Source organism: Balaenoptera acutorostrata, chromosome 3 (genome assembly GCF_949987535.1).
Source record: "Balaenoptera acutorostrata chromosome 3, mBalAcu1.1, whole genome shotgun sequence".
NCBI lineage: Eukaryota > Metazoa > Chordata > Mammalia > Artiodactyla > Balaenopteridae > Balaenoptera > Balaenoptera acutorostrata.
The window spans coordinates 114,363,021-114,390,523 of NC_080066.1; the positions used below are offsets into that span (position 1 = coordinate 114,363,021).

Genomic DNA, 27,503 nt, shown 5'->3' on the forward strand with positions numbered 1-27,503 from the left:
AGACTTGGGCCTCCCTTCTCAGTATGATATTTTGTCTCAAAAGTCTTATCCTGACCGAACCATCAAGCCTAATTAAAAATGGAAAATTCATGGAAGGAGAGGCCTCCCTGCACACCCCAGGGGAGCCATTCTTTCCTGGCTCCCTCCGGATCCTTCCAGTTCATTAGCTAAGAAGGAGTTAGAGGAGATGTCTCTGGCCACAGCTGCTGCCTTCTCGAGTGTCACTCTGATCCGGTGAGCAAAACCCCCCGTGGGAAGCAGCAGGCTCTCAGCAGCCTGCCAGCCCAGCCCGCTGGCTGCCTCCGAAGCAGGCCTGCTGGCTAGGCCTGCCCTCCCTCCGTCTACCCCCTCCTTCCTCTTTAAGCCACTGTGGTACGGATAGTCATTAGGAAACAAGGGAATTGAGGGGCTTTATTCTTCCAGGTGGGTGTGCCAGGAGTGAGGCACTCAGGCCTTGGGGATTTACTGTGGATATCCCAGACCTGAGATCTTGGAGATGACCGGAGCCAGTGGCCATATTTGGGTGAGGAACACTGTGTGCCCCCTGGCAACTGTACTCTGTACTCTGAGGGGTGTTTAGGAAAGAGAACTGTTCTTTGCTGCTCCTCCCTGTGAACCTGAGGCCCCCTTTGTGGGGATGCTCTCGCCCTCACTGTGGCCCAGGAGAAGCCCAAGGAAGGACACAAGACTGAGAACAAGAACCTCATTAATTTGAAGGTGGCAGGCAGGATGAGTCACATAGCAGATGATGACATCAGGAACATCTGGAGCCGGTTCTGCTGTGGCGGCGGCGCACCTGACAATGGAAATGGAGTAGGAAGTTAGCGAGAGTCCAGCAGAAGACAGAAAGTTCTGCTCAGAAGGGTCCTTCTCTGCTCCTTAATTCCAGAACTATGTTTCCGTAGATCACGTTCCATCAAAGAAAATCGCAGTTTGGTCATTTCCTGACCATTTACACTAGAGTTTCTGTAGTCTTGGTTCTCTGCCCTCTCTCCCCTCCCCCTTTTACTGATATGATTATATTGACCACAGGGCAGGCAAAACCAAACTAGTTCTATGGAAATAGCCCCTTTTTCCATCTGAGGCCTAATCATTCAACGTTTTTATATCCTAGTAAATTTTTTGCTTTCATTTTTTAATAAGAAATCTTGCATATCTTGATTACTTAGATAATTTTAGTGCTTTTCTTGTGTCATTGTAAAATGAAGTATTTTCAAATCATATCTGTGTGTAGCTAATTCAAGTAGGGCAATCTCTGTATTTAGATAGAGATAAATTACACTAAAGAAATTACTGTCAGATTTTTTATTTTCTTTCAAGTCCAGGAATTTGCTGCTTGTGGTAGAGCCCACTGGAACTCGCTAATAAATGTGTTCTTTCCTTCCCGGGCACAGAGCTAGACCTCATTTCTCAACCTCTTGTGCCCTCTTCCAGGCCTGACCCATAAAAGTCTCCTATTGCCAAGCCCTACTCTCTTCTCCATTTGTCTGCTGAATGGGGAGATTCAAAGACTAAAGAAGATCAGAATTACAAGATGGAAGAACCTGAGTCCTAAATAACTTTGTGGAGCAGAGTCCCTCTAATGACCCACATTGGACTGCGCTATGAACAAAAAGTAAACTTTTAATGTTCTAAGCCACTGAGTTGTTTTTTTTTTTTTTTTTTTTTTTTGCTACAGCAGTGTCTCTTCTAATATCTTATTTAAATGAGCTACTTTAAAAAGAGTTCAGAGGTGCTTTCTGTCTACTTTAACTTATTTCCATGATAGGAAATACTACAGGAGTATTAATATTCTATGTCGTTAGGTCTCCATTTATAGGCAGAGCTAGTTCATGGCATCAATAACTTTTTAAAGCAAGTTTTGTTTCTTTTTTTAAATAGCAATATCCTATGAAATATTTATGGGCAAGCCCTCAGAGACCGTTTACATTGGAGTGCTGTTAGTTTCAAGGACAAAAAATTGACTTTCCATGTAGCAAGACTAAACACAAAATACTCACTTTCTTCAACTGCAACACTTTCTTCAACTTCAACTGTGGCTGGAGGTAAGGGAGCATTGTTATTATGTCATTTCTAAGATGCCTTCCAGATACAATGTTCTGATCTTCTAAGTTTGCTTGTAACAGAAACTGACTAACTTTTAGTAAAAGAGAAAAAATTTATTGAGTAGATTTGCCTAGCTCACACAGTAACAGAAAATAAGATCTCACAAGTATAGAAGCCATGGGATCTCAGTCAGAGTAGCTCATGGAAAGTCTCTTAAGCGGCCATCAGAATGATTCAGCTCCATTTATCTTCTATCTGTTCCTCCCTTGCCCAATATTCCGTTTCCTGGCGGAGAGGGTCAGATGTAGATTGTTTACATGCCTACCTCTCAGCCAGGGTAGGGTGTCAAGACTGAGAGACCCAGGAGTACCACAAGGAGGGTCAAAGGAGAGCACGCCCAAAAGAAAGGCAGGACTCTGAAATACCCCTTTAGAAACACAAAAGGTGGTAGCAGGAAAAGTAGAAGCAAGGTTAGATGGCTGTCACTCTCTTTTGCCTGATTGTGTCCTCTGAAGGATCTGGGTCCTCTTTCTTGTCTAATAAATATCTGAAAAGATGATGCCAGGTCAACATATAGAACTTTTACAACTAAAGGCATTATTATTATTTTTTTTTTTTTTAAGATTTATTTTTTTATTGATTAATTGATTGATTGATTGCTACGTTGGGTCTTCGTTTCTGTGCCAGGGCTTCCTCTAGTTGTGGCAAGCGGGGGCCACTCTCCATCACGGTGCGCGGGCCTCTCACCGTCACGGCCTCCCCCGCTGCGGAGCACAGGCTCCAGACGCGCAGGCTCAGCAATTGTGGCTCACGGGCCCAGCCGCTCTGCGGCACGCGGGATCTCCCCAGACCAGGGCTCGAACCCGCGTCCCCTGCACCAGCAGGCAGACTCTCAACCACTGCGCCACCAGGGAAGCCCTAAAGGCATTATTTTTGTAACTAAATGATTGAGTTACCAATCATTAGAATAGTAGTAGGCATTATCACCTAAAAGCCTAAAATATTTTACTTTATTTAGTTGCTTATAATATGAATGAGACTCTTGGGCGTCTATTCTGAAAATGTGAGGTATAATCATTATAAGCACGTGGCACTGTGGGTAATGGCAGTTTTTAATACTATGCTTAAATTAGCAACATTAACAGGGTACAGCCAAATTGAATACTGTATCTTCAGATTGACAGCAACTTTTAAAGTAATTACTTCATTTTAGTAAGAAGCAACATTTGGGCTCATTAGCATCTGAGGTCAAAAGGACAGTGAGTAAATCATATGAAGCTTGGTTATTGATCCTTGAATCACTGGGCTCTTAATCCATAGTATCACTAGCTCCTTGTCTGGGTTACATGTGCTCTGTGAAATGCAGTTACATTCATTTTTAAAAATTCTATTTGGAAATAATGTTAGACTTACAGAAAAGTTTCAATGATAGTACAGAGGGTTCCCATACACCCTTCACCTAGCTTCCTCTAATGTTAACACTTTATGTGTCCATAGTTACAGTCATTTTTTGTGGTTAAACGTGAACACAGTCATTTAGACTTAACAGAGACAGATTGATGCATTTAAAAACATGGGGTTTTGGATTCTAACAAACTTGGATTTAGGTGCTATATCACACTTACTAGCTACTAGACAATGTCAGACAAGTTACTTGTCTGTAAAAATGGGGTGCCTTCTTTCTTACAAGGTCCTTGTGGGCATAAAAATGGAATCATAAAGTTTTAGTACATGGTAGATCCTTAATAAGTGTTCATTTCTTCCTGCATCTCTCATCAATCTTTTTGCCCCTCTCCAAACCTTCCTTCTCCTCTTTCTTTGTTCATATCATTGGATAATGTCACTTTTGTCCTGGCTTTTGTTTTCTGCTTTTGTGTCTGTCCCCAACCAGACTGCCTTCCCAGTCCTCCAGTTCTGGCATTTTCTGGTGCTGGGGGAGGAGATGGCCTTTTTGATCTTAGTATTGCCTAGCCTCTTGCCGATTTAGCTTTAACACTCACCAAGCTGAGTTCGAAGTACAAAATATTTCCACATCACTAACAAGGACATGGAGAAATTATAAGGAAAAAAATGAAACCAACTTTCTGTACAAAATGTTTGTGAATGTATTGTGTGTGTGTGTGTGTCAGTGTGTATAGGTGTTTAGGGGGGCAATCAGACAATCAGACAACAATATAAACTCTGAAAAGCAACTCAAACTCCCCTGCACTTTAACACTAGAAGGGATTCCTAGTATGTGAAGTTCAACACCATGGATCCAAATAATCCATTTTAGCCAAGTGGGACTCAGATTCTTGAAGGGCTAATCTACTCTCGTCACTTACTCTGATGAATGTCCACAGGGAAGGGAAACAGTACAACACTGGCACCATTTCACCTCTCAAAAAAATCTGCTTAAAACCAGATGCTTGGTAGCCATATGACAGACGCTCCACCCTGAGGAGGGGGCTCCCCTCGGGGACCCAGGAGAGGCAGGGGTGATTATGCTGTATGCCTGCTTCTAAGCCTAATGGGCAGGCTGTGAGGGAGAGATGGAGCCCTTAACATCTTGGAGGTGACACCCTCTGAGCCATAAGTGCTCCAAACAGGATTTAGTCTCAGCTCAGCAGCTGTCCCATGGCTGCAGCCTTTTTTTGCCATATGGGGGAGCCGTATTTGGCATGGAATCGGGATCCTCAGGCTGGTAGAAACCCCATTATCCGTGTGAGAGTGTGGATCAGAAGCCTAATTTGAGAGTGAGGGAGAGAGAGGAGAATAGGCACTGTCACTCTCTAGTTGCCTCTCTTTTATTTTTTAAATTTTAATTCCAAGGCTGTTGTTTTGGTCTCCAGCCCACAATAGGAGAGGGGCATGAGTGTTCCTTTGTCACCATCAGGGACTATAATAAGGAAAAAACAATAATTAGGGTTGGGCTGGCAAGGAGTTTCTCCAAGAGGAAGTGCTTGCCCATGGTGGGTTTGTTCGGAAGTCTAGCATGGGTCATTGGACGGATCACAAAGTGAAAACATGACCATTTGGTAAAGCAAATGGAAGCCAGATGTGAGGCAAGTAGCATTTCTGTAGCAGCTACACACTGGGATTTGTAGCAGTGCAGGAAGCTCAAAGGCTGAGGTCCGGCAGTGTTCTTGCTTGTGGCGGCTGTGGCTGGGACGTAGGACCAGGGGCGCCTTCTTTTCCTGAGTGATGTGGGGAGGGCGTGGGCAGAAGAGGGATGATCAGTGGCCTAATTTGTTATGGTTAAGGATTGAATCATTAGCAAAAAACGTGTTGGATAGTTGAGCTTTGCAGAGGTAGCAGAAACATAATCATTTTGACTAAGAGCTCAGTGTTAGGAATATTCAAGTTTGTGGAAATATGATATGAGTCTTTCAGAAGAAAAACACTAACATGTCATATCAGTACAACTATATGACCTAGTAGGAAAATGGTTGACAACAAGAAACCTGATTTATCGTCTAGGTTCTTTGGCTGATTTGCTTCAGTTTCTTTATGTATCAATGGGAATGATAATAATGGTTAACACCTTATAATGATTAGCCAGGTACTTTCTAAATGCATATAGGTACTGTTAACGTCCTCTTCATTTTATCATGAAGGAGCTGTGACCTGAGTTAAAGAACATAGCTAGTAACACAGAGTCACCATTTTGATCCTGACTCCAGAGCCTATATGTACAACTCACACACCATACTGTCTACTCTATTTACCCCATAGGGTTTGGCAGTGATGAAATGAGGTAATTGAAAGGAACAGACTAGTTTTGAGATGGCTGATAGAATGGAAAAAGCCTACACTTTGGAGCCTGGTAAAAGTGGATTTGAATCCTCTTATCACCTTGTGACTAGCTGCAAATAACTAGCTGCAAATTACTTAATCTTACAATTTTTGGTTCTGTCATTTTAATTGGGAATGGTAATGACTATTTTGCTGATTGTTGGAAGGTTAGAGGTGATGTATATAAAGTGTTCAATTTGTAGTAAGAACTCAAAACTTGGTAGCTATCATTGTTTGCTTGTACTTTTATATATTAGTCTTGTGAACCAGGACCACGCACATATTTTTACATCCTGCTTTTGTTATAACGGGGCTGAGAACAAAGTTGTCACTCAGCTATCAATAACAAAGGCTTATGTTTACTTGGGGCTTACCATGGGCTAGGTGCTGTTCTAGGTTCTCTACATATATTAACTGATGTCACCACCACAAGGTGAAGAAGTTACTCTTCGTGCCCTAATTTTGCAGATGAGGAAGTAACTTGTTCAGAGTCACACAGTTTGTAAGTGACAGAGTTGGGTTTTGAAACCAGGAGTCTAGTTCCTAATTACTATGCGATTAGTCATAGCTTCATAAGATCATAGAGTAGGAGGAAGAGATAGAGGTTTTATAGTTCAACCTTATGCCCCACAGTGTGAATTACTTGCTTGATATTTCTGAGAGATGCTTATTCAGGCTCTGCTTGTTTATCTTCAGTAATAAGGTGCTCCACGGCCCAAGGAGGCAACCCTTTCATTTGTTGGGCAACTCTTTGTGAGCGCTTTGTAACGTTAAACTGAAACCAGCTTTACCTCTTCTTTCTCCATTGATCTTCTAGTTTTTGAGTACCAGAACAAGGTTAGCTCACTCTTCAGCATGACACCTCTTTGCTATTTGAAAACCACTATGTCCTCTTCTGCAAGCCAGCAACTTGAGTTTCCCTCAGTGGTGACTCATTGGCCACCTCGTCCTCATCGGCCCTCTGACTGTTTCTTTCTATGTGCGGCAGCATAAACATGACAGTCACTGTCCATCAGCAGTGCATTATTATTTTCTTAAGTAAGGATTGCATTCGCTTTTTGCACAACCTTATCACACAGTTTGCTCCTACTGGCTTTAGGTAACTGTAACCTCCTGTTTATTAGTCTGCTCAGGCTGCCATAGCAAACTATCATAGACTAGGTGGCTTAAACAACAGAAATTTATTTTCTTATGATTCTGGGGGTTAGAAGTTCAAGATAAAGGTTCTGGCTGATTTGGTTTCTGGCGAGAACTCTTCTCCTGGCTTGTAGACAGACGCCTTCTCACTGTGTCTTCACATGGCCTTTCCTTGGTGCTTGTGTGTGGGGAGAGAGCGAGAGCTCGATGTCTCTACCTCTTTTATAAGTCCCATCGGATTAGGACCCACCCTTATGACCTCTTTTAACCTTTATTGCCTCCTGATAGGCCCTAACTCCAAATGCAGTCATACTGGGGAGGGGGGTGATTAGGGCTTCAACATACAGACTTTGGGGGACACAGTTCAGTCCATAGCAGCCTATGACCACAGGGTGTAGCTGTGTGCTGGAGACCTGTGATGGAGAACTGAAGGGAAGGGCCATGGACACTTAATCTTGGCTGCAGGGCAGTGTGGAAAGAGTCAAAACTGCCCTTCTGTCTTCAGGGCTTGTACTCTCTGTCTCTGTAATTCCACTGAGCCACTGAGGTTTCCTTTTCTTGGTTTTGAGTAGCTGTGATATGACAAAGTGGTAAAAGAAAGGGAGACAGCTGAAATCTGTTATTGCATCAATAATTCTGAGCTTCAAGCCCAGGGATTTCCCCATCTACCTCATATTGGGCATTTTGCATTCCTGCCGTAGGAAACAGATGCAGGGAGGGCAGGTTGTAAGCCGGAGCCCTTAATCATAGGGCAAAGGGAGCTCTCTCAGGACCTTCATTGCTGGTAGAATGACTGTGGAGACCTGCCAGAGAAATTCCAGCAGCCTTATAGAGAAGCTTAAGGTGGGGAGACCCACTGCTCCTGGGACCCAGCCTACTTCAGCCTGGAGGAGAGTAAGGACAGGGCAAGCAGGGCATGTCCGTTAGGATTCTCTAGACTGCAAGCACTCGAAAAGCCAACCTAAAGTGCCTTAAGTAAGATGAGAATGTATTGGTTCACATAAAGTACACAGGCAGGCTGAGCTTCCAGTGTGGTCTGATCCAGTGTTCACATATTATCACCATGATCAGTCTCTAGGCTTGCTTCGTTTGGGTGTCAGCTTTACCGGCTCACTTTGTGGTTTTATATGCTCCCACTACCAATTCCAGAGGAAGACTAAACATGTTTCCTTGGCTCTGACTGGATAATGTGCCATTCTGGAAGTAATCAGTGTAGCCACAGGGATGGGATATGTTGTGTTTTAAAGCCAGTCAGGGACTCCGCTGTAGCTAGGGTTGGATTCAATTCCATGGAAACCACATGACTGGAGAATGGTGAAGGGTGGTTTCCCAAAGGAAATTTTGGATCTTCTTTCCCAAAGGAAAAGAAGCTTAAGAGACAAAAACTTTGTGTATCTTAGAACTTTTGGAAATGGCTGTTGGGCAGAAACAACAGCTGTTTATTAGAGAGCATTTCTGACATGGTCCTCAAAACAAATCTTCAGTCAGTTTTACTGGAATGTCCCTGAGAATTGTAATAAAGTGTCACCTTTTTCTTCATACTCTTATTACAGCAACTTTGTGTTTTTATATGCTGGAGGTTAGGACTATAGTCCTTTCAAATTTTCTCCCATTTATTTTTTATTTTTATTATTATTTTTAACATCTTTATTAGAGTATAATTGCTTTACAGTGGTGTGTTAGTTTCTGCTTTATAACAAAGTGAATCAGTTATACATATACATATGTTCCCATATCTCTTCCCTCGTGCGTCTCCTTCCCTCCAACCCTCCCTATCCCACCCGTCTAGGTGGTCACAAAGCACCGAGCTGATCTCCCTGTGCTATGTGGCTGCTTCCCACTAGCTATCTATTTTACATTTGGTAGTGTATATATGTCCATGCCACTCTCTCACTTGGTCCCAGCTTACCCTTCCCCCTCCCCATATCCTCAAGTCCATTCTCTAGTAGGTCTGTGTCTTTATTCCCGTCTTGCCCCTAGTTTCTTCATGACCTTTTTTTTTTTTCTTAGATTCCATATATATGTGTTAGCATACGGTATTTGTTTTTCTCTTTCTGACTTACTTCACTCTGTATGACAGACTCTAGGTCCATCCACCTCACTACAAATACCTCAATTTCGTTTCTTTTTATGGCTGAGTAATATTCCATTGTATATATGTGCCACATCTTCTTTATCCATTCATCTGTTGATGGACACTTAGGTTGGTTCCATGTACTGGCTATTGTAAATAGAGCTGCAATGAACATTTTGGTACATGACTCTTTTTGAATTACGGTTTTCTCAGGGTATATGCCCAGGAGTGGGATTGCTGGGTGACATGGTAGTTCTATTTTTAGTTTTTTAAGGAACCTCCATACTGTTCTCCATAGTGGCTGTATCAATTTACATTCCCACCAACAGTGCAAGAGGGTTCCCTTTTCTCCACACCTTCTCCAGCATTTATTGTTTGTAGATTTTTTGATGATTGCCATTCTGACCGGTGTGAGATGATATCTCATTGTAGTTTTGATTTGCATTTCTCTAATGATTAATGATGTTGAGCATCCTTTCATGTGTTTGTTGGCAATCTGTATATTTTCTTTGGAGAAATGTCTATTTAGGTCTTCTGCCCATTTTTGGATTCGGTTGTTTGTTTTTCTGATATTGAGCTGCATGAGCTGCTTGTAAATTTTGGAGATTAATCCTTTGACATTTGCTTCATTTGCAAATATTTTCTCCATTCTGAGGGTTATCTTTTCATCTTGTTTATGGTTTCCTTTGCTGTGCAAATGATTTTAAGTTTCATTAGGTCCCATTTGTTTATTTTTGTTTTTATTTCCCTTTCTCTAGGAGGTGGGTCAAAAAGGATCTGGCTGTGATTTGTGTCATAGAGTGTTCTGCCTATGTTTTCCTCTAAGAGTTTGATAGTGTCTGGCCTTACATTTAGGTCTTTAATCCATTTTGAGTTTATTTTTGTGTATGGTGTTAGGGAGTGTTCTAATTTCATACTTTTACATGTAGCTGTCCAGTTTTCCCAGCACCACTTATTGAAGAGGCTGTCTTTTCTCCACTATATATTCTTGCCTCCTTTATCAAAGGTAAGGTGAACATATGTGTGTGGGTTTATCTCTGGGCTTTCTATCCTGTTCCATTGATTTATATTTCTGGTTTTGTGCCAGTACCATACTGTCTTGATTACTGTAGCTTTGTAGTATAGTCTGAAGTCAGTGAGCCTGATTCCTCCAGCTCCGTTTTTCTTCCTCAAGATTGCTTTGGCTATTCGGGGTCTTTTGTGTTTCCATACAAATTCTGAAATTTTTTGTTCTAGTTCTGTGAAAAATGCCAGTGGTAGTTTGATAGTGATTGCATTGAATCTGTAGATTGCTTTGGGTAGTATAGTCATTTTCACAATGTTGATTCTTCCAATCCAAGAACATGGTATATCTCTCCATCTATTTGTATCATCTTTAATTTCTTTTATCAATGTCTTATAATTTTCTGCATACAGGTCTTTTGTCTCCTTAGGTAGGTTTATTCCTAGGTATTTTATTCTTTTTGTTGCAATGGTAAATGGGAGTGTTTTCTTAATTTCACTTTCAGATTTTTCATCATTAGTGTATAGGAATGCTAGAGATTTCAGTGCATTAATTTTGTATCCTGCTACTTTACCAGATTCATTGATTAGCTCTAGTAGTTTTCTGGAGGCATCTTTAGGATTCTCTATGTATAGTATCATGTCATCTGCAGACAGTGACAGCTTTACTTCTTCTTTTCCGATTTGGATTCCTTTTATTTCTTTTCCTTCTCTGATTGCTTTGGCTGAAACTTCCAAAACTATGTTGAATAATATTGGTGAGAGTGGGCAACCTTGTCTTGTTCCTGATCTTAGTGGAAATGGTTTCAGTTTTTCACCATTGAGGACGATGTTGGCTGTGGGTTTGTCATATATGGCCTTTATTATGTTGAGGAAAGTTTCCTCTATGCGTACCTTATGCAGGGTTTTTATCATAAATGGGTGTTGAATTTTGTCAAAAGCTTTCTCTGCATCTATTGAGATGATCATATGGTTTTTATCCTTCAGTTTGTTAATATGGTGTATCACATTGATTTGCGTATATTGAAGAATCCTTGCATTCCTGGGATAAACCCCACGTGATCATGGTGTATGATCCTTTTAATGTGCTGTTGGATTCTGTTTGCTAGTATTTTGTTGAGGATTTTTGCATCTATGTTCATCAGTGATATTGGCCTGTAGTTTTCTTTCTTTGTGACATCTTTGTCTGGTTTTGGTATCAGGGTGATGGTGGCCTCGTAGAATGAATTTGGGAGTGTTCCTCCCTCTGCTGTATTTTGGAAGAGTTTGAGAAGGATAGGTGTTAGCTCTTCTCTAAATGTTTGATAGAATTCGCCTGTGAGGCCATCTGGTCCTGGGCTTTTGTTTGTTGGAAGATGTTTAATCACAGTTTCAATTTCAGTGCTTGTGATTGGTCTGTTCATATTTTCTATTTCTTCCTGGTTCAGTCTCGGAAGGTTGTGCTTTTGTAAGAATTTGTCCATTTCTTCCAGGTTGTCCATTTTATTGGCATAGAGTTGCTTGTAGTGATCTCTCATGATCCTTTGTATTTCTGCAGTGTCAGTTGTTACTTCTCCTTTTTCATTTCTAATTCTGTTGATTTGAGTCTTCTCCCTTTTTTTCTTGATGAGTCTGACTAATGGTTTATCAATTTTGTTTATCTTCTCAAAGGACCAGCTTTTAGTTTTATTGATCCTTGCTATCGTTTCCTTCATTTCTTTTTCATTTATTTCTGATCTGATCTTTATGATTTCTTTCCTTCTGCTAACTTTGGGGTTTTTTTGTTCTTCTTTCTCTAATTGCTTTAGGTGTAAGGTTAGGTTGTTTATTTGAGATGTTTCTTGTTTCTTAAGGTAGGATTGTATTGCTATAAACTTCCCTCTTAGAACTGCTTTTGCTGCATCCCATAGGTTTTGGGTCGTCGTGTTTTCATTGTCATTTGTTTCTAGGTATTTTTTGATTTCCTCTTTGATTTCTTCAGGATCTCTTGGTTATTAAGTAGTGTATTGTTTAGCCTCCATGTGTTTGTATTTTTTATGGTTTTTTTCCTGTAACTGATATCTAGTCTCATAGCGTTGTGGTCAGAAAAGACACTTGATACGATTTCAATTTCTTAAATTTACTAAGGCTTGATTTGTGACCCAAGATATGATCTAGCCTGGAGAATGTTCCATGAGCACTTGAGAAGAATGTGTATTCTGTTGTTTTTGGATGGAATGTCCTATAAACATCAATTAAGTCCATCTTATTTAATGTTATCATTTAAAGCTTGTGTTTCCTTATTTATTTTCATTTTGGATGATCTGTCCATTGGTGAAAGTGGGGTGTTAAAGTCCCCCTACTATGATTGTGTTACTGTCGATTTCCCCTTTTATGGCTGTTAGTATTTGCCTTATGTATTGAGGTGCTCCTATGTTGGGTGCATAAATGTTTACAGTTGTTATATCTTCTTCTTGGATCGATCCCTTGATCCTTATGTAGTGTCCTTCTTTGTCTCTTGTAATAGTCTTTATTTTAAAGTGTATTTTGTCTGATATGAGAATTGCTACTCTAGCTTTCTTTTGATTTCCATTTGCATGGAATATCTTTTTCCATCCCCTCACTTTCAGTCTGTATGTGTCCCTAGGTCTGAAGTGGGTCTCTTGAAGACAGCATATATATGGGTCTTGTTTTTGTATCCATTCAGCCAGTTTATGTCTTTTGGTTGGAGCATTGAATCCATTTACATTTAAGGTATTTATCTATATGTATGTTCCTATTACCATTTTCTTAATTGTTTTGGGTTTGTTACTGTAGGTCTTTTCCTTCTCTTGTGTTTCCTGCCTAGAGAAGTTCCTTTAGCATTTGTTGTACAACTGGTTTGGTGTTGCTGAATTCTCTTAGCTTTTGCTTGTCTGTAAAGGTTTTAATTTCTCCATCAAATCTGAATGAGATCCTTGCTGGGTAGAGTAATCTTGGTTGTAGGTTTTTCTCCTTCATCACATTAAATATGTCCTGCCACTCCCTTCTGGCTTGCAGAGTTTCTGCTGAAAGATCAACTGTTAACCTTATGGGGATTCCCTTGTATGTTATTTGTTGTTTTTCCCTTGCTGCTTTTAATATTTTTTCTTTGTATTTAAGTTTTGATAGTTTGATTAATATGTGTCTTGGTGTGTTTCTCCTTGGATTTATCCTCTATGGGACTCTCTGTGCTTCCTGGACTTGATTAACTATTTCCTTTCCCATATTAGGGAAGTTTTCAACTGTAATCTCTTCAAATATTTTCTCAGTCTCTTTCTTTTTCTCTTCTTCTTCTGGGATCCCTATAATTCAAATGTTGGTGCATTTAATGTTGTCCCAGAGGTCTCTGAGACTGTCCTCAGTTCTTTTCATTCTTTTCTCTTTATTCTGCTCTGCAGTAGTTATTTCCACTATTTTATCTTCCAGTTCACTTATCCATTCTTCTGCCTCAGTTATTCTGCTATTGATCCCTTCTAGAGAATTTTTAATTTCATTTATTGTGTTGTTCGTCATTGTTTGTTTGTTCTTTAGTTCTTCTAGGTCCTTGTTAAACATTTCTTGTATTTTCTCCATTCTATTTCCAAGATTCTGGATCATCTTTACTATCATTATTCTGAATTCTTTTGCTGGTAGACTCCCTATTTCCTCTTCATTTGTTAGGTCTGGTGGGTTTTTGCCTTGCTCCTTCATCTGCTGTGTGTTTTTCTGTCTTCTCATTTTGCTTAACTTACTGTGTTTGGGGTCTCCTTTTCACAGACTGCAGGTTCGTAGTTCCTGTTGTTTTTGGTGTCTGTCCCCAGTGGCTAAGATTGGTTCAGTAGGTTGTGTAGGCTTCCTGGTGGAGGGGACTAGTGCCTGTGTTATGGGGGATGAGGCTGGATCTTGTCTTTCTGGTGGGCAGGTCCACGTCTGGTGGTGTGTTTTGGGGTGTCTGTGGCCTTATTATGATTTTAGGCATCCTCTCTGCTAGTGGATGGGGTTGTGTTCCTGTCTTGCTAGTTGTTTGGCATAGGGTGTCCTGCACTGTAGCTTGCTGTTTGTTGAGTGGAGCTGGGTCTTGACGTTGAGATAGCGATCTCTGGGAGATTTTCGCTGTTTGATATTACATGGAGCTGGGAGGTGTCTTGTGGACCAGTGTCCTGAACTTGGCTCTCCCACGTCAGAGGCACAGCCCTGACGCCTGGCTGGAGCACGAAGAACCTTTCATCCACATGGCTCAGAATAAAAGGGAGAAAAAATAGAAAGAAAGAAAGAAAGAAGATAAAGTAAAATAAAATAAAGTTATTAATATAAAAACTAAAAAATAATTATTGAGAAAATATTTTAATAAGTAAAAAACAGAACAAAAAAACAGACAGAACCCTAGGACAAATGGTAAAAGCAAAGCTATACAGACAAAATCACACACAGAAGCATACACATACACACTCACAAAAAGAGAAAAAGGGAAAAAAATATATCTTTGCTCCCAAAGTCCACCTCCTCAATTTGGTATGGTTCGTTGTCTATTCAGGTATTCCACAGATGCAGGGTACGTCAAGTTGATTGTGGAGATTTAATACACTGGTCCTGAGGTTGCTGGGAGAAATTTCCCTTTCTCTTCTTTGTTTGCACTGCTTCTGGGGTTCAGCTTTGGATTTGGACCCGCCTCTGTGTGTAGGTTGCCTGAGGGCATCTGTTTTTCGCTCAGACAGGACGGGGTTAAAGGAGCAGCTGATTCGGGGGCTCTGGCTCACTCAGGCTGGGGGGAGGTAGGGGTACGGATGTGGGGCAAGCCTGCAGCGGCAGAGGCCAGCGTGACGTTGCAGCAGCCTGAGGCGCGCCGTGCGTTCTCCCAGGGAAGTTGTCCCTGGATCACGGGACCCTGGCAGTGGCGGGCTGCACAGGCTCCCAGGAGGGGAGGTGTGGGTAGTGACCTGTGCTTGCACACAGGCTTCTGGTGGCTGCAGCAGCAGCCTTAGCATCCCATGCCCGTCTCTGGGGTCCGCGCTGATAGCCGCAGCTTACGCCTGTCTCTGGAGCTCCTTTTTTTTTTTTTAAATTTTATTTATTTATTTATTTATTTTTGGCTGTGCTGGATCTTCGGTTTGTGCGAGGGCTTTCTCCAGTTGCGGCAAGTGGGGGCCACCCCTCATCGCGGTGCGGGGACCGCTCTTCATCGCGGTGCGCGGGCCTTTCACTATCGCGGCCCCTCCCGTTGCGGGGCACAGGCTCCAGACGCGCAGGCTCAGCAGCTGTGGCTCACGGGCCCAGCTGCTCCGTGGCATGTGGGATCTTCCCAGACCAGGGCTCGAACCCGTGTCTCCCGCATTAGCAGGCAGATTCTCAACCACTGCGCCACCAGGGAAGCCCTGGAGCTCCTTTAAGCGGCGCTCTTAATCCCCTCTCCTCGCGCACCAGGAAACAGAGGCAAGAAAAAGTCTCATGCCTCTTCGGCAGCTCCAGACCTTTTCCCGGACTCCCTCCCGGCTAGCTGTGGCGCACTAGACCCCTTCAGGCTGTGTTCACGCAGCCAACCCCAGTTCTCTCCCTGGGATCTGACCTCCGAAGCCTGAGCCTCAGCTCCTGGCCTCCACCCATCCTGGTGGGTGAGCAGACAAGCCTCTCGGGCTGGTGAGTGCTGGTCGGCACCAATCCTCTGTGCGGGAATCTCTCCGCTTTGCCCTCCGTACCCCTGTTGCTGCGCTCTCCTCCGTGGCTCCAAAGCTCCCCCCTCCGCCACCCTCAGTCTCTGCCCGCGAAGGGGCTTCCTAGTGTGTGGAAACCTTTCCTCCTTCACAGCTCCCTCCCACTGGTGCAGGTCCCATCCGTATTCTTTTGTCTCTGTTTTTTCTTTTTACTTTTGCCCTACCCAGGTACGTGGGGAGTTTCTTGCCTTTTGGGAGGTCTGAGGTCTTCTGCCAGCGTTCAGTAGGTGTTCTGTAGGAGCTGTTCCACATGATATATTTCTCATGTATATATATTTGAGATATATTTCTCAGTGTATTCTCAATGTATAGATATATTTCTCATGTATTTGTGGAGAGGAAGGTGATCTCCACATCTTACTCTTCCACCATCTTGAAGCTCCTCCCTCTCCCATTTATTTTTGAGATTTCCCCCATGGTACTGTCATTTGTGCCCATCCATCTAAAAACAAATACTTGTAGAGTGTCTACTGTGTGCCAAGGGATGCTAGATGCTGGGGATGCTGCAGTGAACAAGAGAGAGATGGTTGCTGCCCTCATGGGGCTTTCAGTCTAGTGTTCCAGTCTCCTCATCAAGCCTGTCCATTGCATTATGTGGTACAGACATCTCTGATCTCCCTCAGGCCATGGCTGCCCTCACTACTGCACTAGCCTTGCCCTATTCTTGCGTACAAAGATCAGGATCTCCCCTTAATTCTGCACAGCATGGGAGAGACTGCTGTATGCTGTCATATGTATAGGATGGCACTTGTTACAATTGTCATGAATTATCTATATATTTATTTTTTTAATATCTTCCTATCTAGACTAATTATAAAGGTAGTATCTGTGTCTACCTTATTTGTCATTGTTTTCCCTTGCCTAGCACAGTTTACAGAGCATATTAGGCATTCAAATACCTTGAGAGATCTGCTAGACTGTCAGGTTTAATAAGACTATTTAAGGTGAAGGAATAATGAAACAAACAAAAAAAAAATACAAAAAGTATCCTAAAAGTTACTAGGTATGTGTCTTGGTTGGCTCAGGCTGCCATAACAAGATATCATAGATTTAGTGGCTTAAACAACAGAAATTTGTTTTCTCACAGTTCTGGAGGCTAAATCCAAGATCAAGGTGCTGACCAATTCAGTTCCTGATGAGAGCTCTCTTCCTGACTTGTAGATGGCTGCCTTCCTGCTATGTCCTCACATGGCAGAGAGAGAGAGAGAACGTGCTTGCACTCTCTGGTTTTTCTTCTTATAAGGACACTAATCCTGTTTGATTAGGGTCACACCGTTATGACTTCATTTAACTTTAATTACCTCCTTATAGGCCCTATCTGCAAATATAGTCACATAGAGGGTTAAGGCTTCAACATGGATTTTGGGGGGGACACAATTCGATTCATAGCAGTGTAGTTATCTTCAAAGTACATAGCTCCAGGATACCTTCAGGGACCTTTTAATGTACACCTGCCTGGTTTTCTGGATGCTTCTATGTGGCAGAGGCCAGCTAACCATACACTGGAGTGCTCTACTTGTAAGAATCTAAGCATACCTCTCCCAAGACCCAAAAAGAGAACAAAGTTCCTCCCCTCCCAGTCTATGGTTGGCTTTCTCTGTCCCTATTTTTTGTCCAAGTCTCTCTCTCATCCTAGTATTGGGAATATCCACTCCCTTTAGCTGAACCTTTTTCTCAGTCCATAGCTCCCATATGAAAAAAAGGAAAAAATAATTTCTAAAGACTGCTCAAGCTCAACCTAAAGTGAAAACCTTCTCTACCAAAAAGAATACTTATGTTGTAAATTTGAAACACCTACATTTAGGTTATTTCACATTGTTCTCCAAGGAAAATTGGTAGATGTAACCAAGGTACATTTAGATGTTTTTTTCATAACAAAGGTTCTGCCCACTCTGAAGGGAATTCAGGTTCCTGTATATGGGCAAATAGAAGTGTTTCCAGCACTTAGATGGCAGCCTGTCTTCCACTCCCTCTTCCCTTCACATTTTACCCATCAAGGCTTGGAAAATCTCAGGAGTGGCCAGAACTGTCATTATACTTACATTGAGTCTGGTACTAAATCACACAGTGCAATATTTTAGTCTTTGAAGCTAGACCTCTGTATCTCTGAACCTTGATGGCCGGAGTAAAGGAAAACTCCTATTCTAAAACTTCCAGAAATGTGTTTTCTCTGTATGTAATGGGTGGAAGCAGGAATAATATGTGGAGCATAGTTTTTCTTTGTTCTGAAAGTCCTCTAGGTCAGATAGCTGTAATTAAAAAACCAACTCCTGGTTGCATGAAATAGCCTTGATTACTGGTATAGTCAACCGGGTTGACCCTGGAACAGTGAGGGGGTTAGAGGCACTGACCCTAAGCACTCAAAAATCTACTATAACTATAGTCGGTCCTCCATAACTGCAGTTCCACATCCATGGATTCAGCCAACTATGGATCATGCAGTACTAAAGTACATATTAAGTGGAAAAAATCTGCATGTAAGTGGGCTATTTAGTTCAAACCCATGTTGTTCAGGGGTCCACTGTACTTCAGGCTGAGTGATGTTTTCTTTAATAACAGAAAATAATGTTTCTTGAAGAAAAGGACTAATTTTTGAAAGTGTTTTTTTTTTTTTTTCACTGCTATCCTCATTGATTGATTTGTCTAGAATTTCTGCGGAGAATACTTGACATGACTAATAAGTGCTCTAAAGTTCATTTAAGAAATCACCTAGGGGCTTCCCTGGTGGCGCAGTGGTTAAGAATCCGCCTGCTAATACAGGAGACACGGGTTTGAGCCCTGGTCTGGGAAGATCGCACATGCCGCGGAGCAACTAAGCCTGTGCGCCACAACTACTAAGCCTGCACTCTAGAGCCTACGAGCCACAACTACTGAAGCCCACGCGCCTGGAGCCCATGCTCCGCAACAAGAGAAGCCACCGCAATGAGAAGCCCTCACATTGCAATGAAGAGTAGCCCCCGGCTTGCGACAACTAGAGAAAGCCTGCAGCAACGGAAGACCCAACGCAGCCAAAAAATAAATAAATAAATAAAATATATTAAAAAAAAAAAAGAAACCACCTAGACCATTAACAGCTTAAAAACAAGAAATAAGAGTAAAATATAATTTTCAAATGGTGGAGTGCTGGATATTATCTTTTTGGTAATAATAGTAAAGATAACATTTATATAGTGCTTTAGAGTTTACAAAACATTTGCTAGGTTACCATTAGGTCTGTTTTAGGGCTGAGCACTCTGCTTAAGCCCAAGCTGGTAACTCTGAATCTCATCATTCAAATAACTAGTGGGTATTTGTGGTGGGGGTGGGAGCATAGTTTTGGTTTTTCTCACCTCCAGCGCTGCCTCTGCTTGTGCTAGGTCACTCCATTCTCTCTGCTCTGCCACTACCTGCCCCAAGCATTTCTAGAGCTTCTGCTGCCTCTGGGACCAAAAAAAGATGAGGGAGTCTTTGCCACCAGTGAAGAAAGAGCTGACTGTGAGATAACAATGTTACTTGACTGAACACAAAATTATTAGCTCAGTCCTTGTACTTCTGTATTCATCCTGGCTCACAATCAGCCACTTGGTGGATATTTGCTAGTACACACCCGTTTGATGCCACCAGATTCTGTATTTTTCCATTACCTAGCCAAGGGCCGCTGTTGGCAAATGCTGAGCTTGGCAAGTTAGGAATCTAGAGTCAGGAAATCCGTTCCTGGGTGAGCCAAGGGAAATTTCAAGACCTGTAAGCCCTGACCGGCCTTGGAGATGTGGTGATGAGATAGGTGATGGATTTTAAACCGTGGACACTTTCTTCCAGTACCATTCCCGGAATTACTGCCCACATGCATCCCCTGCAGAGCAGAAGAGAACCTAAGCTTTCTACCCCCTGGGTTCTCTGCTCAGAAAGCTCTGAACAAAATTGCTTCTCCCCTTGGGATTCAGCCAAATGGAACCTTCTTTGTGACCTCTGATTTCCTATCACTGAGGAAAGAGGAAAGTGCTGGGTTATGGAGAGCTCATTAGGCCTCTACAGAAAAAGGCTCCTGACTTGTTTGTTCCCAAAGGGCAGATTGTTGTCCTTCATTCCCACGTTAATAAAAATACTGTCCAGTAGTAGTAAGTGAGAGTCTTCCTGATATATCTTATTTTAATTCCTTTGAGTTATTCCATTAGGATGTTTATTTCTTGTTGTGTTGTCATTTTGATGTGCTGTGTTTCTTTGGCTGTACGGAGTCTGTATACATGTATTTGGATAGGTGTGCTGGTGTCTTCATACATGTAATTGCTAACCAGAGAATGTGTTTTCCCCTTTGGAATTGCTCTCATTGGAAGGATGTTTCTTTATATGTGGTTCGTGGTCAAGCTTTGCCCGCTTTTGGCTCTTTGTAATTGTTTTCTTTTTAAATATATACCATGTATATATTATTAAATAAACTTAAATAAACTTCCTCCCCCATGTTCCCCAAGGGAAGCCATGCATTAAAAACAAGGGCAAAAAGGAGGAAATTCCAGTGCATCTATGCTTTTGGTTACTTTATCAAACAATAATTAAAATCTTCACCACAGAAAGAAAACCTAGCTTGTAAGGATGGATGGGGGAATCCATCTGGTGTTTTAAGTTTATTTTCTTGACTTCACTGTGGTCGCTCTCCCAACCTCTTTGTCCTTTTCCCCAAAGTACCTGGGACAGACTTGGGCCTCTCTTTCAGGTAGTTATCTAAGCCTTTCTGCTCATTCCCTGATACCTGAAAAACTGACTTCAAATCTGCAGGACTGGAACCTCTTAAGATGCTGGGGTTTTGAGAGTCAGAGAAGAAGGTTCTAACCAAGGCTGAAGTTTGAGAGCACAGGTACCTAGGATTCTTTCTCCTGAAGTATTGAATGAATCAGGCTCACCACTGTTCAGAATTCTCCCAGCTTCTTTCTTTAGCATCTTCCCCATTTAACAGTAGCAAAAAGATGCTGCATCTGATAACAGATGACAACTTACAGGACTAGTATGATGAAACCTGTATTTAACATCCATTAGCATTTGAGCTTCCTCAGCTTGCAGGGTTTGCTTAATTTCTTTTGACTCAGTGCCTATAAATCAGTGCTTATTTGCATGGGAGACTTTATCTTCTTAGTATGGGGATAGATGATCCACAGTAGAAGAAGGCATAGGCTGGGATAGCATTGCAGTGATTACTATTGTTATTATTGCTGCCCTTACTACTATCGCTCTATTATTGTTGCTGCTACCTGCTGCTCTAACAGTGGTCTAGCTGATGCTGCTGTGGCTGATTTTGCTCCTACTAGTATTGCTTCTTCTGCTGCTGCTACTAGTCACCATTCACATATTCACTTCTATGCCAGATGCTGTAGGGATTTTTAAAAATTCATTGTCAAAGCCTTGAAGATGTTTATAGTCTACGTGAGACTAACCTGAGAACTAATGGCTGGCAAACAAGCACAATATTTACCATTTATTTAGCATTAATATGTGTCAGATGCTTTCTATAATTAGCTCATGTAGTTATTTTGACTACTCTAAGAGATAGGTCTTACTATTAACCCTTTTCAACAGATGAGAACATTATGTTTAGAGAGGGCAAGTGACTTGCCCACGATCACACAGTTAGTGAATGGCAGACCTGGGATTTAAACCTAGGTCTGTTGGGCTCTAAAACCTTTGCCATTTTCACTGGGCTGGCCTGTAGACTTTAAATACAGAAAGCACATTCCCCATTATTATCTCAGGGAATTTCACAATAGTCCCCAGAAATGGCAGGGCATGTATTGTGACAAAAACTGAAACACAGAGAAGACGAATGACCCTCAGAGCTAGTTACCAGGACTGAGACTCAAGGCTCCCAGTTCCCAGCCCTGTGTTCTGCTTCCCTCTGGAGTCACAGTGTGTTTTACTGACTCTCTCTTTATAAAGCAACCCTTCAAATTAGCACAGACCCAAAGCCTGAAAATTAGGCCAGGGAAACAAGAGTTCTAGCAGTTACTGAGCTTGTACATCCTTGTAGCCTTGTCATGCCACGTACCTTGTGCAACCACACTCTTTGATCAGGAGCATTGTCTTTAAGCACCTTTGTTCCTTGAGCAGCATAGGCACTATAATGTGGAAATAAACGCCTGGGCTGTTCAGATTTTCTATTTCTTCAGTCTTGGGAGCTTGTGTCTTTCTAAGAATCTGTTCATTTCTTCTAGGGGGTCCATTTTGTTGGCATATATATGCTTGTTGTAGTAGTCTCTTATGATCCTTTGTATTTCTGTGGTGTCCATTGTAACGTCTCCTTTTTCATTTCTAATTTTATTCATTTGCACCCTCTCCCTTTTTTTCTTGATGAGTCTGGCTAAAGGTTTATCAATTTTGTTTATCTTTTCAAAGAACCAGCTTTTAGTTTCATTGATCCTTTCTGTTGTTTTCTTCATCTCTATTTCATTTATTTCTGATCTTATCTATATGATTTCTTTCCTTGTACTAACTTTGAGTTTTGTTTGTACTTCTTTCTCTAGTTGCTTTAGGTGTAAGGTTAGGTTGCTAATTTGAGATTTTTCTTGTTTCCTGAGGTAGGATTGTATTTCTGTAAACTTCCCTCTTAGAACTGCTTTTGCTGCATCCCATAGGTTTTGGATTGTTGTGCTATATTTTCATTTGTTTCTAGGTAATTTTTGATGTCATCTTGATTTCTTCAGCAGTCCATTGGTTGTTTAATAGCATATTGTTTAGCCTCCACGTGTTTGTATATTTTACAGGTTTTTTTCTTGTTGTTGATTTCTAATCTCATAGTGTTGTGGTTGGAATAGATGCTTGATATGATTTCAATTTTCTTAAATTTACCGACGCTCGCTTTGTGGCCCAGCATGTGATCTATCCTGGAGAATGTTCCATGTGCACTTGAGAAGAATGTGTATTTTGCTGCTTTTGGGTGGAATGCTTTATAAATATCAGTTAAGTCCATCTGCTCTAATGTGTCATTTAAGGCCTGTGTTTCCTTATTGATTTTCTGTCTGGGTGATCTGTCCATTGATGAAAGCGGAGTGTTAAAGTCCCCTGCTATTATTGTGTTACTGTCAATTTCCCCTTTTATGGCTGTTAGCATTTGCCTTATGTATTGAGGTGCTCCTATGTTGGGTGCATATATATTTACGATTGTTATATCTTCTTCCTGTATTGATCTCTTGATCATTATGTAGTATTCTTCTTTGTCTCTTGTAACAGTCTTTATTTTAAAGTCTATTTTGTCTGATGTGAGTATTGCTACTCCAGCTTTCTTTTGAGTTCCATTTGCATGGAATAACTTTTTCCATCCCCTCACTTTCAGTCTGTATGTGTCCCTAGATCTGAAGTGTGTCTCTTGTAGACAGCATATATATGGGTCTTGTTTTTGTATCCATTCAGCCCACCTGTGTCTTTTGGTTGGGGCATTTAATCTGTTTATTTTTAAGGTAATTATCAATCTGTATGTTCTTATTGCCATTTTGTTAATTGTTTTGGATTTGTTTTTGTAGGTCTTTTTTCTTAAAAAATAAAATTAGTATCTTACCTTATACCAAATAGGGTATTTGACCAATAATCAGTGACACTATAAATGTCCATCAACAGGAAAATGGATAAATGAATTTTGGGCTTCTCATGAAATGAAATACTTTATAGCAGTTAAAATGAATGTCCTAGAGCTATTTCTGTCTACCTGGATAGATATAAAAAATGTAATGTTGAGGGGAAAACCCCAACTTTATGCAGGGCCACCATTACATAAACTTTAAAACCAAATTTACAATACTTCATAATGTATATGGATGCATCAATATCTAGTAAACTTGTGGAAACATGCATAGGAATAATAAAAACTGAGTTTGTAATAGAAAAATGCCTGAGCTAGTGGCTGAATAGTTTAGATCTGGGTATTGCTTTGATCAACAAGAATTTATTGAAAACTTAATACATGCCCTTGAGTGTCAGATTGTACCAACAAAGTTTTGTTAGGCAAGACTTTTGCAATTGGTAGCCTCTAAAATGTGAGGGGTCAATTGGAAGCTCTTTAAGGCATAGTCTCCTCTTCATGATTTATACACAGCTAATTTATGTTGTGGATTATTGGAGTGAGCATGGTCTCTCTTTTCCACTGCTGACTGAATTCTGGGTTGCTGCTGGGGAACCAAGTGGGCAAGGCAAGATGCCTGGAAAGGTCTGTTAATGAGGTAGCATCTGTGTTCCAGAGATAAATATAAACATTTTGGGGATTATATTCAATATGCTGTGTCTTGGAGGTTAAGAGTACAGGCTCTGTCCAAAATATACAAACAGCTCATACAACTCAATAACAAAAAAGCAAACAACCCAATCAGAAAAGGGGCAGAAGACCTAAATAGACATTTCTCCAAAGAAGGCATACAGATGGCCAATAGGCACATGAAAAGATGCTCAACATCGATAATCATTAGAGAAATACAAATCATAGCTACAATGAGGTACCACCTTACACCAGTTAGAATGGCCATGATCAAAAATCTACAAATAACAAGTGCTGGAGAGGGTGTGGAGAAAAGACCCTCCTACACTGTTGATGGCAATGTAAATTGGTATAGCCACTATGGAGAACAGTATGGAGATTCCTCAAAAAACTAAAAATAGAGTTGCCATCTGATCCAGCAATCCTCTCCTGTGCATATATCCAGAGAAAAATAATTATATTATTTTCATATAATTTGAAAAGATATATGCACCCCAGTGTTCATAGCAGCGCTATGTACAATAGCCAAGACATGAGAGTAACCTAAATGTCCATTGACGGATGAATGCATAAAGAAGATGTGGTATATATACACAATGGAATACTACTCAGCCATAAAAAAGAATGAAATAATGCCATTTGCAGCAACATGGATGGACCTAGAGATAAATATACTAAATGAAGTAAGTCAGAAAGAGAAAGACAAATACCATATGATATTACATATATGTGGAATCTAAAATATGATGCAAATGAACTTATTTACGAATAGAAACAGACTCACAGATATAGAAAACAAACTTATGGTTACCAAAGAGGAAAGGGGAGGGAGAGGGATAAGTTGGGAGTATGGGATTAACAGATACATATTATGTAAGTAAAATCAGTAAACAATAAGGATTTACGGTGTAGCACAGGGAACTATATTCAATATCCTGTAATAAACCATAATGGAAAAGAATATGAAAAAGAATACATATATATTTATATATATATGTATAACTGAATCACTTTGCTGTATGCCAGAAACTAACACAACATTGTAAATCAACTATCCTTTAATTAAAAGAAAAAAGAGTACAGGCTCTGTAGTCAGTCCACCCACCTGGATTCAAATCCTGGTTCTGCCACTTATAGCAGCAAGATCTTGAGCAACTCTTAGCGCCTCTGTTCCTTATCTGCAAAATGAGACTCAATACCTTTCTCACAGGATTATTTAATGATTAAATTAATTAATACATACCCTAACCGTGCCTCTCACATAGTTAGCTATTATAAGAATAATTATTATAATTTTTCTCTCATTTATTCTTCCTTATTTCTCAAAAAGTAACTCATATTTGACTAAAATATTTGAATCCCTTACTCTGTATACCTTTGCTGTATATATGTCTCCTTAGTAATTTAAGCTGAGAGCGTATTTTTATTTATTTATTAAATATTTATTTATTTGGCTGCGCCAGGTCTTAGCTGTAGCATGTGGGAACTTTGTTGCCACGTGTGGGATCTTCACTGTGTCATGCGGGATCTTTAGTTGTGGCATGTGAACTCTTAGTTGCAGCATGTAGGATCTAGTTCCCCGACCAGGGATCAAACCTAGGCTCCCTGCATTGGGACCGTGGAGTCTTAGCCACTGGACCACCAGGGAAGTCCGAGAGTGTATTTTTAAAACATAGCTTTTAGATACAAAAAAAAAAAAGGGAGAACTATACCAATTTAGAGATTAATAGAAGAGCCCGTTTCTAGGAATTCCAGATGAGGACGTGTTATAAAACTCTTAGAAGGATAGCCTTTAGAATATGCCTCTTCCTAGTTTAAAATTCTGAGTGGCTCCACATCCCCCTCACCCCCTAGACCGAGCCCTCTTTAAGGCACATTCAAGATCCTTTCATTCTGCTTCTCTCATCTTGCATACTCCCCCTCACCTTCTGTAAGTCAAGTGAACAACTAAAGTGTGGATCAGAACGAATATGTCACCCTTAGTAGAAAAACTCAAAAGTTCCTGTTCTAGCCACTGGAAGTGCATAGCGATCCTTCATGTACATTAATTATATACTTATACTTCACATAGTGCAGCAAAGTTTCAATTATTCACATATGAATTATTTAGTTCAGCGGTTCTCAATTCTGACTGATCATTAGAATAACCTGGGGGGCTTTGAAAAATACATGTAACATCTCAAATATTATAGTAGTTTTTTTCTCCTCATTTAAGAGTCCACAGTGGGTGTTTCCGTTGAAGAGCAGTTTTCTTCAACTGATGCTGCAGGGTGGTGCATCCTGGGCACACAGGGGTTCCACCTCAGTCTCTCTCCCTGGTACCATCTGGTTTGCCGGAACTTTCTTCCCTTCCTGATCAGAGTTTACCTCTTCTAAGTTCCATTTCTCCATAGAAATGGAATCTGGCTAATCTGATTAATTTGAGCTAATAATAATATTTTACATTTTATAAACACCATACATTGCTAGTATCAATGAAAATGTTAATTAACATCTACTGAGTGTCTGGTATATGCCAAGTACCATGCTAGACACTTCGATTCATACTAGAATGTCAGCTCCCCAAAGACAGAGATTCTGGTCTGTTTGTTTACTGATGCATGCCAAGTACCTAGAATGGTGCTCACTACATATTGGTTGAAAAAGTGAATAGATAATCTTAATAATAACATTGAAAGGCAGAATTATTATCCCCATTTCCCAGAGGAGAAATGTGAAGCTTAGATAAATGCTTTGCCCAAGGACATACACTTAGGTGGGAGCAGAGCCTAGAAGAATTCCGGCTCCAAAGCCTACATTCCTTCGCACCTTTTCCCTTCCTCTGTGCCCCTTTCCCTTCCTCTGTGCCTCTTTCCCTTCCTGTTGCTTCTCCCCTTCCACTTTCCCCCATTTCCCTTGCTCTTTTCCGCCCCTCTTTTTTTCATTCCTCCTTCCCTTTTCCCTGCCCTTTTTTCTCTTCCTCATTCCCCTGTCCCTTTACTTACCTCTCTCCCTCTTTCCTTTCCTCTTTTTCTTCCTTCTCTTTTCCCTTCCAACATTTTCTTTTTCCCTTTCCCTTTACTCATTTCCTCCTTTCCCTCTTTCTTTCTTATAACACTTAAAAAATACGGCATTTGCTTCCTAGATTCTCATAGCACTGTTAGGTAAGCAGAGCAGCTACTCCGCATTTTACAGTTGAGGCCTCTGAGAGAGGTTAATGCCTTGCCCGATTTCCCGTGGCTGTTAGTGGTGGGGCTTCAACCTACCTACCTAGCGGGTCTTCCCGCTCATCTGCTTAGTGCCTGTCCCACAGCACGCACTGCCTTGCGGGTATCAGTGGCTGCGATGGCAGATGGTGACACCTCTCCTCCAAAGCATTCATTAGCTTCCAACTGAGTGGAGTGGATTCTGAGGTAATTTAGGAACCAAAGCAGGTTTGTGAGGGAGACCATGGAGCAGGTGGGACTTAGACTCTCCTCAGGTCCCACCGTCTGCGTGACAGTTACTCATAAGGCTGTCTCCTATGAAGGAGACTCCAAAGCTGATTTCAAAGCCCACCAATACATGGGAGCCCACACGGCATCAGAAACAGTGCCTCAGAATGGCTCCACTTTGG

At 41.2% G+C, this 27,503-nt stretch overlaps 1 protein-coding gene across 8 annotated transcripts in view; it reads left to right on the forward strand.

The window, feature by feature from the left end:
- Positions 1-27,503, forward strand: part of AKAP6 (A-kinase anchoring protein 6) — a 583,878-nt gene that overhangs the window by 66,609 nt on the left and 489,766 nt on the right. For 6 of the 8 annotated variants that reach the window (XM_057542788.1, XM_007180694.3, XM_007180696.3 and 3 more), the window contains 2 exons: positions 1,435-1,615; positions 1,882-2,045. The exons of the other annotated variants lie outside the window; for them this stretch is intronic. The gene's annotated coding sequence lies outside the window, so the exon portion shown is untranslated. The remainder of the gene's footprint in view (positions 1-1,434; positions 1,616-1,881; positions 2,046-27,503) is intronic. 8 annotated transcript variants of the gene reach the window in all.